Below are 14,959 nucleotides of genomic sequence, written 5' to 3' on the forward strand. Positions count from 1 at the left end.
TGCGGAGAATGTGTCACACTGAAGGCAAGGCGAATTCTCAGTGGGGTTGTGCAATATTTTACCATAACTAAGATTTGGTCATTATTTCTTTCACACAAACATTGCAAAAGGGGGCGTCTGAGTCAGATACCAAGACAATTTTTTTTTTTTAAATGCATTTCTTCCATTGGTGATCGATGGTAACACTGAGGGTATAAGCGTGGCAGGTACTTGACTCCTGGGAAGTAGGATATGTTAGGGACTCCGGACAGGGACTGTATTCTAACACTGTATGTGGTGCTAGGGTTCTAGGACTAGGCTAGCGATCGCATCGGGGGGCAGAGGGCATGACTAGGTGAGGACCAACTCCTTTTGGAGCTTGGACTTAATACTGGTAGAGACTCTCTGGCATTTTCCAGTTCCGTATTTGCTTGGAGGACGTGGTCACATGAGGCATTTCAGTGTCGAAAGGCAAAAGGTGAGAATTTGATCTATCTGCTGTGTGTGTCTTCGCTTACTCATGAAGCTCCTGCATGTGTGTGTAGTCCCACAGTCTCCGAGGTGTGTGATCATGGAATGGACTACGGTAATATATTGGGTATAACCATCATTCTTCTAGTTACCAAGTATTGTTTTTCTCAGGTTCTTCACCAAATTAGGAAAGTTTGTAAATGAGGCTGAGAATTGTTATTTAAAGGGACACTGTCACCTGAATTTGGAGGGAACAATCTTCAGCCATGGAGGAGGGGTTTTTGGATGTTTGATTAACCCTTTCCTTACACGCTGGCTGCATGCTGGCTGCAATATTGGATTGAAGTTCATTCTCTGTCCTCCGTAGTACATGCCTGCACAAAGCAAGATTGCACCTTGTGCAGGCATGTACTCTGGAGGACAGAGAATGAACTTCAATCCAATATTGCAGCCAGCGGGTAAGGAAATGGTGAATCAAACACCCAAAAACCCCGCCTCCATGGCTGAAGATTGTTCCCTCCAAATTCAGGTGACAGAGTCCCTTTAATGGTTTACATTTCATCATTGCATAATTAGTATATTTCCCTTAATTTCATATTATTACATTTTTTATTAAATAATGTAATGTGTTGACTTAATTAAAAGTACAAGAACAATGTTCTTCAGGGGACTCAAAATAGATATAGGGCTATGTACTGTGGTCTGGGACCTACAGTACCAGGCTTAGGCTGTCTGCAGTAGCTGGGTTGCCAACCATCCAGAACTTTCAAGACTGTCAGTAAAAATAGAGAATATCTTGCCTTGTCCGTTAAAAAATTATTTTTAATTATTTTTTCAGTGTACAGTGAGTGCAGCTGATGTCTTCATAACAGAATTATGGATTGTAGGCATATCTCACTGTAAAGCATAATTTATGGTTTTCCAATGTGTCCGTAAAAAATATTGTCTATCCGTGATTTTTTCGATCCATGAAATATGAAAAAGTCAAGTTGCCAACCTTGAGCGATAGTGGGGTAAAAGTAATGCTGTAGGGGGGCCCAAATACATAAAAGCCTAGGTGCTCAGCCTTGGGTTAATATAGGCCTGATTGTTCGGGCAGACCACAATACTAGATATGGGGCTCAAACCGACAATCTTTGCCGAAGTTTTCAGTAAACAGCAATTACATTATGGACAGTTACATGAAATAACTAGAATTTTTTGTGTATTTACACTGCAACAAATGACAAGTTCAACTTTTGATCTACATTTGTAGGTTTCATGTCTTATAGAATTTGTTATTATTTTGTAAGTATGTACCGTAAGTATTTCCATCATCCCAACAATAAAGCCTACTAGACCGCTTATTGGCAACTGCATAAAATGCAGGGTCATATTTCTTTCATACACTAGCTCATCCATTATGATCAGGGGTTGCTGCATCTGGCCTTACCACTAAAGGTCAAAGTGGTCCTAGTAACTGGAGATCGTGCCTTTGTTTAGAGGTTCCTCAGAATCTCAGATTTCAACGCAAAGCTGTGCATTACATGACATCACCCTTCTACATCTGTGCTATTTAAAAGCGGAGATTTTCCCAGAATAGAAGGGAAACAGTAGAGGCTCTACTCATCCTCACCACAATGCCAATTACCACTAAGGCTCAACAGAAACCTTACTATATATAGAAAATACTCACAAAACTAAGTTACTCCCAAGACAGCGGACACGGCTTATAATTAAAAGCTCACAGCCAGACAATATAGTAACTCGAGCAGCACACATTCTGTGTTATTTTAATAATGGCTGATAGCGAGCTATTGTATATGCACTGACCTAATAGTGGTGGTCCACATTAGTCACCGAGATGCACATATGGTTGCTGAAAAAAAAATGTAGGAGGCTTCTAACCAAAAATGAAAAATGTCATCTTTAGAATCAATGAAAATATGAAAAAATTGGAAAAAATTATATTAAATGCATTTTTTAAAAAACATTTTCTGGTCACATATTCTCTTTACTCGTCTAAAGTTTGGTGTGAACAAGTAGCAGCGATTTAGCAAAAACACAATGTTGTCAGTGAGTGATGGTGGATCACAAAGTATGGAAAGTGGCTGGGAAGACGTCGCCTAGGGCTGCACTCACACATTGCGATAGTATTGCTTTATTTGCTGCAACGTTGGACTGTGATTTTCCAAGATCATTGCAAAATTACAAAGTTCTACCACGATCGCACCAAAAAAAACCCAGTAAGACGATTGCATTATATGGATTGTCTTTTTTAAATCAATAAAACTCATTATAATAACCCATGACCTGATTATATCTGTAATACATGCACTATGAATTGGAGAATCAATGTTTCCCTTATTGTGGTCCTGGGATTAAAAGCAAGAATTCATGTAACTTCGCGAAACACACTTTGTTTAAAGGGGGAGTTGTTTTTGTCTTGTTGACAAAAACTCGTATATTACAATGCTGAGCTGTACTGACACAAAAGCATGATTAATGGACATTTTACACTGAGAAATACATATTAATCGGGTTGTCTGGAGGGAAATAACCAATCCATATGATACAGATAGGTCAGGAGTATGGGGTCCAACACTCGGCACCACCACAATCAACTGTTATCTACTCTGGTGGCAGCAAGATGTAAACAGTGTACAGTACTGGAACAGCACAGCTCAGTACATGGTTTAGTGATCGCTCCTGGGTACTGCACCTCATCTCCTATTCAAGTAACCAGGAGATAATATGCAGTACCCAGGAGCAGACACTACACAATGTATGGAGCCACACTGTTGCGACGAGCTTCATTTTTTACAGCTGGCAACCTCCGGAGCAGGTAACTGCTCATAGTGGGGTACTGGGTGTCAGATCACCATCGATCTGTTAATGACAACTAGTGATGAGCGAACGTGTTCGGATAAGGTGTCATCTGAATATGCTCGGGTGCTGTGTCTTCGGATTGCTCAAAAAATATATGTTAGAGTCCCTGTGGCTGCATGTCTCATGGATATTAGACAGCCGCAACACATGCAGGGATTGCCTATTAATCCCTGCCTAGGCAATCCCTGCGTGTATTGTGGCTGTTGAGCAGTGGCGAGACATGCAGCTGTGGTGACTCGCACATATTTTTCGATCACGCCGAAGACACTTAGCATCCGAACATGTTCACTCATCAGCACCAATGATAACCTATCCAAAGAATAGTTCATTAGTATGTTCGTTCGTGATAACCCCTTTAAGAAATGGATCTCTTAGACCTGATTGGGCTGGTGTACTTGCTTAAACATGCGATTCACAGTGGCTATACAGTTTTAAGCCCTCACCCCCTCCAAAATGTATGAAAATTAGCATTTTATAGTTGAGCTAGACTATGAGGACCATAAACCATTTTACAGATCGAGGTACGTACTGTAAGTGTAATTGTATGTTACAAGATGGACTTAAACCACCATAAAACACAAAGACACACTGTAGGCCAGAGCATCTCACCTATAATTCTATATTATTCTCCTATCTGCAGAGCATCTCACCTATAATTCTATATTATTCTCCTGCCCTGCATAGCATCTCACCTATAATTCTATATTATTCTCCTGCCCTGCAGAGCATCTCACCTATAATTCTATATTATTCTCCTGCCCTGCAGAGCATCTCACCTATAATTCTATATTATTCTCCTGCCCTGCAGAGCATCTTACCTATACCTGCATACTATCCCCCTGTCCTGCAGAGCATTTAGCCTATAGCTCTATGCTATTCTCTGTTTTGCAGAGCATCTCACCTATAACTCTCTACTGTTTTCCTGTGAGTATTCATGTTTGTGGGCACTTTTCACATATCATGTGAACACCTTGCACCTGAAATATCATAGATCTGAAACTTTGTGATGATGCAATTGGCAATTTTCCGTGTGGGGAATTTTCCTGTGGGCATTTTTCTGGTCACCGTAGGCCATCACCTCAGATGTGAATGATGGAAAAATTAACCGAGCTAACCTGCCTGGAGCACGACATCCTGTATGTAGTATGCCTCCACTGTTCACATGCAAGAGATATTTTTTGCTATAATACACAGAAACGAATTGTAAATTATGGCAGTGGCACGGTCAGTACCAAAGAACAATCCACATCTATCTATACAACTGTCTGTAAAGACCCCCATACCCACTAGCTTTCATCAAATCAACCAATATTGACAGATTCCGCCGACAGTCTAATGCTTTTGGGGGCCCAGACAGACGACTGTTGAGGCATTTAAGAATCCAACATGTCTGATTTCGGAATGCCGATTGTTTTGTTCTCTACATATAAGCGGTCAATGCGGTGGCTCTCTCAGAGAAGACAAGTTCTCGGCCGAGCGACAACACCTGTTGGGAGCTTTATAGAAGACAATATGAAGAGGGTGTCCATATCATTATGTTTGGTGCTTGAAAATAGAGTATATCACAATAAATCTACAGAGATCTATATTTAATTAAATATCTAAATTCTTTAATTAAAAGACAAGCCAGAAAGGAAGTTGGCAGTAAAAGAAAAATGTTGATGTTCAGAAATAATCCTCGAAGCTCTACTTCCTAACCAAAGCAATTGTGGGAAAATTAGAAAGATATGTGAAATATCCAAGGCCCTGCCCAGCTTCTTTCCATGATTTAGTGCTGGTTCTAATGTTAGAAACATTTGTTTACAGAGCACGGAGGGGATGCAAGCCTGGGGACGGGACAAGTATGGGGACAGGATAAGCATTGGGACGGGAAGAGTATGGGGACGTGATAAACATTGGGACGGGAAGAGTATGGAGACGAGATAAATATTGGGACGGTACGAGTATGGGGACGGGATAAGCAATGGGACGGGAAGAGTATGGGGACGGGATAAATATTGGGACGGTACGAGTATGGGGACGGGATAAATATTGGGACGGTACGAGTATGGGGACGGGATAAGCATTGGGACGGTACGAGTATGGGGATGGGATAAGCATTTGGACGGTACGAGTATGGGGACGGGATAAGCATCGGGACAATACGAGTATGGGGACGGGATAAGCATCGGGACGGGAAGAGTATGGGGACGGGATAAGCATCGGGATGGTACGAGTAGGGGGATGGGATAAACATCGCGACAGGACAAGCATGGGGATGGGATAAGCATCGGGACGGGAAGAGTATGGGGTCGGGATAAGCATCGGGAAAGGTAAGAGTAGGGGGGCGGGATAAGCATCGGGACAGGTACGAGTATGGGGACGGGATAAGCATCGGAAAAGTATGAGTATGGGGACGTGATAAGCATTGGGACGGTACGAGTATGGGGACGTGATAAGCATTGGGACGGTACGAGTATGGGGAAGGGACTAGCATCGGGATGGGACGAGTATGGGGACGGGATAAGCACGGGGACGGGACGAGTATGGGGATGGGATAAGAGCATGGGGACGGAACGAGTATGGGGATGGGATAAGCATCACCACCGGACAAGTATCGGGGTGGGAGAAGCAAGAGACGAGTATGGGGATGGGACAAGTATGTGTTTTACATCTAACCATTAGCCACCAACAGTTTTAGCAATATAATTAGGGACAGTCTCTGTGAATGAAGCCACTTCTAGGCTTAAAGACACGCTATAAACAATTCAAATCTCTGAAAATATATAGATCTATTTTTTTGCTCTATACAGGATATGATAGAAGAGAAGACTTTTGACCTTTCCATTTTGGCAGTACTCTCTAAAATAAATGTGATTAGTATATTCAGCCTCTATCTGTTCAAGGGAACCTGTCAGTTTGGAAATGCTGCGCAACCAATGGGCAGAATGTCATGTCAGTCTGTTCTGCTCAAGGCTTTGTAGAAAAAATCCAGGAGAATTAGCACTTCATTAATTCAAATCTCTGCAATTTTTTTTAAAAATCAACTGAATGTATTTCATGCTAAAAATATTTTTTTCATTTGGGTTTTGTCAGATTAATTTGAGAGGACTTTCTTAATCCCACAAATTGCTAATATTACAGGCCGGGAAGGTCACGAGTACCACCAGCTGTGATCTTTGAAGTGAACAGCTCTCTGCTGCCCCCTATCATGAACACAAATACACGATTAGCCTACGATTAACGGAGAAGGCCGCAGCCTGTTTGCACTACTAGGCCGGTTATCGGAACACTAACGGTGAGATTAAGGTCTATACACCTACGGATTACAACACATGGAATATGTGTATACACCTCGGTACGGTCAACGCTAACTCTCCGATAGCCCCAGACTCCTCGCCGTCACCACCAATCCATCTCGGTTGGTAGCTTATCACTTTGAGGCGTAGTTTACAGAACAGAAGGAATAGACCTATTAAATTTTATATTTAATCCAAAAGGGAGGCAGCGTTTATGAAAAATATACAAAACATTTTACAAGAGGGACAAAACAAAACAGCATAAACAGTTAAAGAAAATAGAAGGGATTAACAGGAGAACTTAGTACATCGATCGCGAAGACAATTCAGTTTAGCCAAAGGAGAGCGCTTTGCTTGAGGCAGTCAATAAACGGGGTCCTGGCATATACAATATGTAACTCTCTGCATGAACCCAGGCGATAATATGGCTTGATCTTTTATCAGACCCAGAGTCCCACCCACACACTACCCTGTGATGACCTCACAAGGCCTGGTTGTGGGATTGTCTTGGGCCTTCATGATTTTAGCAAAACCCAACTTGTGTACTAACTCCTCATGGTGCAATCACAGAAGTTTGAGATGGATGTCATCTTTTGTATCGAGATTTTATCTACGCTTAGAAACCAAACCTGGCCCAGCTGCTGGTGGTTATATGGCCCCTATGGCTTTAGGGCCTTTTAGTGGGGGTTATAATTCAGAGAAAATGTGTATTTTTGCCTAATTATCCTGGTGCCAAACACGTACGACTCATTAATATCAGAAGTATAGAAATTCCAATATTCTATATTTTCTCCTGGAGACATACTATATTGAGAGGTCTTTATAATCATAAGAATGTTAACAGGTTTCCAAAATATTAGTGTCAAATTTAAGGCACCTTGGGCTGATAAAATAATGAATCTAAGTGTCCACCATGGGCGAACATATCATTAGTAGTACATGTCTTACAGATATAAGTTCCTTATACAATGCGGACGCTGCTGCCGCTTTACAGAACACCACAATAGCTGTAGCTCTCAAATCGGTTGCCCCTCTCACACATACCAAAGCTTGCAAAATCAACAGGCAACCCTGGCACACCACCCTGCCCAAAGAACTGAGGTGGGCTTCCAGGGTTGCCAATCGGAAATGGAAAAGATCCCACTCCAAAGAGCATGTCACCATTCAAACAGTCGCACACTACTTTCAAGGCCACATTCACTGCAGCGAACCAAATCTACGAAATCTCTCATATCCTCCCTGCCTCAAAACCCTAAACAGCTACTCAAAACTTTCAATTCTCTCCTCTGTCCCCCAGCACCTCCTTCCTCTCCACTCATCTCAGTTGAAGACTTTACCTAATTCTTCAAGCAGAAGATTGATATCAGAGAAAGCTTTGGCCTACAACCCCCCACAGCCCCTCTTCATAACTACTCAACCCTCTGCCTCCAAAACTAAGTTCTGCAGCATAACAGAAGATCAACTTCTAGCTCTACTCTCAAAATCACATCTCACCACCTGTGCACTTGACCTGATTCTGTCCAACTTCATCCAAAACCTCACCACAGTCTTCATTCTAACCCTAAACCATCTCTTCAGCCTGTCACTAACAACTGGTGTTTTCCCCTCATGCATCAAACATGCCTCAATCACACCCAATCTCAAAAAGTCCTCTCTTGACCCATCCTCCGCATCTAGGTATCGCCCCATATCACTTCTCCCCTATGCCACAAAACTACAGTAACAACACGTCCATCTTGAACTGTCCTCCATCCTCTCAGTCTGCTCCCTCTTCGACCGCTTACAATCTGGCTTCCGAACACATCACTCCACTGAAACTGTGCTGACTAAAGTTACCAATGACCCACTAGCCACCGAAGCCAAGCAACACTACTCTGTCCTCCACCTGAACCTGTCCTCCGCTTTTGACACAGTGGACCATTCCCTATTACTACAGACCTTCTCATCTCTTGGCTTCACAGACTTGGCCCTATCTTGGATACCGAACAGACTAGACATTTAGCATTTCCAGCACACACATACCATCTCCTCACCTCGCACCCCATCTTTTGGTGTCCAGCAAGGTTCAGTCATAGGGCCCCCGCTCTTCTCTTCGGCCTGGGACAGCCTGACACGCAGATCTACCTCTTTTGACCTGATATCACCTCCCTAGTAACCAGAATCCCACAATGTCTGCCCGCTATTTCATCCTTCTTTGCTGCTAGATTTTTAAAACTTAATATGGACAAAACAGAATTCATCATCTTTCCCCCATCTCACTCAACCCCCCGAACAAACCTATCCAATAAAGTAAAAGGCTGCTCACTCTCCCCAGTCCCACAAGTTCACTGCCTCATGATTAATCTTGACTCTAATCTCTCCTTTAAGCCACATATTCAAGCCCTTTCCACTCCCTGCCGACTCAAACTCAAAAATATATCCCAGATTCATACATTCCTCAACCAAGAACCTGCAAAAACCCTAGTCCATGTACTCATCTCCAGCCTATACTACTGTAACCACCTGTTTTGTGTCCTCCCTTCTAAAGCTGGAGTCACACTAGCATATGGTATCTAATGCGAGAGCATCGGATGCGATATGCTAATGACCTCGGCTCCAACTCTGCTGCGAGTGGGAGCATTGTGTCATGCTACCGTGCTCCGATCCTCTCGCACAGAGGGGATCAGAGCACAGCTGTGGAGGAGGTGGAAAAAGTAATGTCTCCATCTCCTTCGCTACCGAACTCTGATGATATCAGAGTGCTGTGCATTGTGTCACTTGTGCGAGTGAGCTGAGACTCGGAAGAATCTTGGTACCAATTGCAGCATGCTACGATTGTTCTCGTATGCCGATTCAGCATGAGAAAATAATCGCAGATGTGAGCTGCCCCATAGTATAACACTGGGCCGAGTGCTTCACGATGTTTTTATCGCATAGCACTCGGCAGTATTGTATGGTAGTGTGACTCCGGCCTAACACTCTTGCACCTCTTCAATATATCCTAAACTCTGCTACCAGACTAATCCACCTGTCTCCCTGCTATTCCCTGGCTTCTCCCCTCTGTCAATCCCTTCACTGGCTCCCCATTACCCAGAGACTCCAGATTAAAACCCTAACCATGACATACAAAGCCATCGACAACCTGTATCCTCCATACATCTGTGACCTCGTCTACCGATACTTTTCATGCATGCAACCTCCGATCCTCACAAGATCTCCTTCTCTACTCCCCTCTTATCTCCTCTTCCCACAATCGCATACAAGATTTCTCCCGCGCATCACCCCTACTCTGGAACCCTCTACCACAACACATCAGACTCTCATTGAAACCTTCAAAAAGAACCTGAAGACCTACCTCTTCAGACAAGCCTACAACCTGCAGTAACCCTCGACCACCAAACCGCTGCATGACCAGCTCTACCCTCACCTACTGTATCCTCACCCATCCCTTGTAGATTGTGAGCCCTCGCGGGCAGGGTCCTCTCTCCTCCTTTACCAGTCTATTGTTTAAGATTATTGTACTCATTTTTATTATGTATACCCCTCACATGTAAAGCGCCATGGAATAAATAGCGCTATAATAATTAAATTAATAAGTTCAACTAATAACCATTTTCAATTTTTTTTCCAGTGTTCTAAAATAAATCAATTATTGATGTAGAATAATGGAGTTATTTTCCAAAAACTGCTGTGTCTAACGTGGTTGCCTGTATCCCTCAAAAGTTCCAAGAGTATGAGAAAGTGGAAATGCAATTGCAAATTGGGGTTGTCTTCTGCTCGACATTTGGTGTCCTGTTATTGTAGGGGTTCAAAATTATTATCAGAATGTTTGCTTGCGAGTAGAACCTCTTGTTCTCATGGGGCCACTTCTACCCTGCATCATATTATTCTATGTAATTAATAAAATATATCAAATCAAATAAAAGGGTAAAGAACTGTACTTGTATTTTGAACATGGGACCATTTGATTTCATCAGTCTGTCATCTCCCTTACTCAGCACAGCTAAAGAATGTGTTCTGCTGACCTAAGCCGCAGCCTCCCCGTCACCCTACACACATTCATTTCATCCAGAACTGTATGCTCATACACTAGCTCATGCAGGACTCCTGCACATTGCCCTAGTGAAGGGAAATGGCTGCTAGAAGGAATGACATTGAAAATTACAAATGATGGCAGGATACGTATACTATATGTGGAAATTCAATTCAACTTTTATGGAGTTTCCTTTGCCAGAGAAAACAAGAGACATAACAAAATAAAAAGGAATAATATCTCATCGCGTTGTATTGAGAATGTATAAATATAATAGTGATGAGAGAACGTTCTGGGGGAAGATATTATCCAAGTATGCTCGGGTGCTAACCGTCTGACTTCGGCATGCTCGAATAATATTTTCGAGTCCCGTACCAGCATGCCTCGCGGCTGTTGGACAATCCCTGCATGTGTTGCGGCTGTTGAACAACCATAAGACATGCAGCCACAGGTACTTGGACATATTTTTTGAGCACCCATAGACACTCTTCTCACATGAGCACGCTGGATAAATTAGGCGAGTATGTTCACTCATCAATCATAACGGACAGAAAAATAAAATTATTTTATGAGTGGCCAGAATATAGCCAGATGCAGAATGAAAGGAATCAAACATTGACAAACATATGAAAGGGTGATGAATCGTATCTCCTGATCCTTTTGTTCTCCCAGGCATAGAGAGAGAAGAGAGGAGATAGCTGTCACGTCATCCAAGGAGTATGGGATATTCCTATAGCTGTTTATGGGCCTTATTCTCTCAGTCATAAGTCCTGGCCTTACGGCGGGTCTTGTAACCAGAGCTAGCAGCATATGCCGGGACTTGCAGATACAATACAGATGAAAATACAGGTCAGCTGTACGGTGGTGTGAAGACGACCTTAAGCTCCAGGGCCATTTCCCGATACCATATTGCTTAAATTATTCGGTAGGGTGTTTAAAAAAATAAAAATAAAATAAAATAGGAAACATTAGTAACTGCAACACTTAACAACGTTCCATCCTAGCTAAGATATTAAAAGAGGCAGTGATGGTGTGTAAAAGTGTCACGAGTACGCTTGCTGCCACGGCTTTTACGCATGTGCTTTCAGATCACAATAGTGGTGAACCCACTGGAAGAAATGGAAAGCAGTCATGGGCGGTTGTGCCGTAGAGTGATAATGGACAGACCGCTGGAGCTCAGACGGTGGTTGGCCGAATCCCTCATGTTCCAAGAGTTGGAAATGTGAATGCCAACGCTGCAAATGTACTTCCATGGGAACCAGGACCAGAGATCCGATACCTAGAGGTGGTGCAGATGCTGCAGGCACACCTCAATGTCTGAGGGGGCTGGTGAGATTATCATTGTACTGTGGCATCATCCTCTACCTTAGCACTGCGGTGTTTAATATCCCTGTGCTGTTCTGTCCCTGGCAGGTTTTAGCCATTAGCTGTAATGTCCGTGTTTCTTACTGATGTCACCATGACCTTTATCTTCTGTACTGTGCCATTACTACATGGTGATGTCACAAGGACCACCATCTCTCTGCTGTGATAAACCCATGTGTGTTACCATTGAATCGTGAAGTCTTGGACAATTATCCTTACAGCCACAGATTTTTATTTTTCAGCCTTCACTTTGATGTTATAGCACAAGGGCAGTGAGCACCATCATTACTTCTGGCTCTATAATAGGTAGATAAATGCTGTATACTACACCTGTACGGTCACATTACGCCATTTAAAAAGGCAAACAATAGCGCAAAATAGGCGTTCCATGAGATATTGCGGTATGTATCATTTTGGTACAACAGGTAAGGCCATGTTCACATCTGCATTGTGGACTCTGGGAAATATTTTGGATATTTTGCATTGCCATTTTTTCACAATGAGTGGAACCTATGTACAAGGTAGATTGCAGACGTAAACAGGACCAAAGACTTTAAGCTCCATGCGATATATTAGTATGTTAATTACTTATGTGGATTGTAGAGGAGGACATGCTAACGCTTATATGTTTGTAAACCCTTTCTCTTGTGACATCATTGTAGAAGAGGCTTAAAAGTGAACCGGTCATGTTGAAAATGGTATGTGATCCGCAGGCTGAATGTTATAGAGCAGAATGACCAGACAAGATTGAAAAACTTTATGGGAAAATTTTCAATACAACATGCAATAGAGTCCAGTGGGTGGTTCTACAGTGATTGACACGTGCTTGTGCATTGAGAAATAGCTGTCAATCACTGATCAGGACCACCCACTGGACACATGCATACAAGCACCAGGAATTTCAATGAATAAATAAAAGTTATATGGAATCTTTAAAAAATAAAACCCTTATATATTAATCATTCTGTGCAGCTTCTCCTTCTCTATACCATGCTGGTCACAGATCAGACAGCATGTACAACATGACACATTCTCGTTAAGCTTTAATGGAGTATTCCCGCCTCATGCATTTCTGGTATATCCACAGGACATGCATAAGGCCGGAGTCAGACTACCGTAAAATTCGTCCGAGTACTATAGAAACATAGCACTCAGCCGTATACATAGATATATAGATGTCAGTGACACACACATATATATGTATATATTACATAGCTAGATAGATGAAAAGCCGGTAATTCATCTGCCGTGTAATGTAAAATCACTGCAGGAGCCGACAGGATTGAAGAGATAGATTACATAGAATAGGTAGATATACAGATGTCAGTGACATACAATTAGTATGTGCAGCTTACTGTACATGTACTTAATTGCTCCTTCGCAATTTTCGTAACCAGCAGAGGGAAAACCGACGGCTGATGTTTATAGCCTGGGAAAGAGGCCATAGCCATGGAGCTTCCCAAGCTATTAATATCAGCTCACAGCTGTATAATTAGCCTTTAATGGCTATTAAAATGGGAGACACCCCCAAAAAAATGATGTAGGGTCCCCTATAATTAATAACCAGCAAAGGCTATGCACACAGCTGCGGGCTAATATTAGTAGCCTAGGAAGGGGTCATGGATCCTGCCCCCCACCCCAGGCTAAAAACATCAGCTCTCAGCCACCCCAGAAAAGGCACATCTCTAAGATGCGCCAATTTTGGCACTTCGCCTCGCTCTTCCCACTGGGGCCCATTATGCTATATATGATTCAATGTGGAGCCCATTATGCTGTATAGGATCTAATGTGGGACCCAGTATACAGTACAGATGCCCTAATGTGGGGCCCATTATACAGCGTGGTAGCTAATGCAAGGGACATTATACAGTTTGGGGCTTTCTGTGGCGCACATTATACATTGGGGAAGCTAAGGCAGAGGTCATTATACAGTTTGAGGCTCACTGTGGGGCTCATTATATAGTTTGTGTATAGGAGAGCTGTGAGAACATCAAACTCTGTATAAAGGAGCTGTGCACCCACCATACTGTGTGTAGTGGACTGCGGGACTCCGTGGACATTATAAAATGTTAAGTTGGCACTTAAAAAGCATTGTTGTTATAGGAGCTCTTCGTATTGTCGCAAAATGTGGACACTCTTCTAAGTCATTTGCACAGGGCATTAATATTTTCTAGGGAGCAATTTTACCATCAAGAGGGCACACAAGGCATGAATATTATGTTAGGGGCACAGTGGTTGCTATTATTAAGTGGGGGCACAGTGGTGGGCATTATTATGTGGGGGGCACAGTGGTGGGCATTATTATGTGGGACAGGAGCACGGTTATTGTACCGCACAGCAGGTGCAGTAATAGGGACACATGTGGCAGCAGCGGCTCAGTATTGAGGTATCAGGTGGAGTAATAGGGACACATAGGGCAGCAGCGGCTCAGTATTGGGATATCAGGTGCAGTAATAGGGTCACATACGGCAGAAGAGGCTCAGTATTGGGGTATCAGGTGCAGTAATAGGGACACATACGGCAGCAGCGGCTCAGTATTGGTGTATCAATGGCAGTAATAGGGACACACAAGGCAGCAGCGGCTCAGTATTGGGGTATCAGGGGCAGTAAGAGGGACATATACGGCAGCAGCGGCTCAGTATTGGGGTATCATGGGCAGTAATAGGGACACATACGGCAGCAGTGGCTCAGTATTGGGGTATCAGCAGGATGAGGAGTTTGTTCAGGTTGGGAATAGATGGGGATGGTGCTGGAAATGTGAGAAATCAAAAGTCTTTGTTGTAATCTCTGCAACCAAGTCCTGGCTGTAAAAAGTTGCCATGTCGGTCTGGGCCAGATGGACAATACTTGAAAAATAAACAACTCCATCAGAAAGAACATCAGCTGTAAGTCACTATAACTGTACTGTTACCACTTGTATGTTCTGCAGGACTGACATCTACCACTATATGTCATCATAGGATGGTAATATCAGTGTGCCACCATA

The 14,959-nt window shown here is 43.0% G+C and overlaps 1 protein-coding gene across 4 annotated transcripts in view; it reads right to left on the minus strand.

The window, feature by feature from the left end:
- Positions 1–14,959, minus strand: part of MYO1B (myosin IB) — a 274,243-nt gene that overhangs the window by 76,155 nt on the left and 183,129 nt on the right. The gene's annotated exons all lie outside the window — the stretch shown is intronic.

Source organism: Ranitomeya imitator, chromosome 7 (assembly GCF_032444005.1).
Source record: "Ranitomeya imitator isolate aRanImi1 chromosome 7, aRanImi1.pri, whole genome shotgun sequence".
In the NCBI taxonomy this organism is placed as follows: Eukaryota; Metazoa; Chordata; class Amphibia; order Anura; family Dendrobatidae; genus Ranitomeya; species Ranitomeya imitator.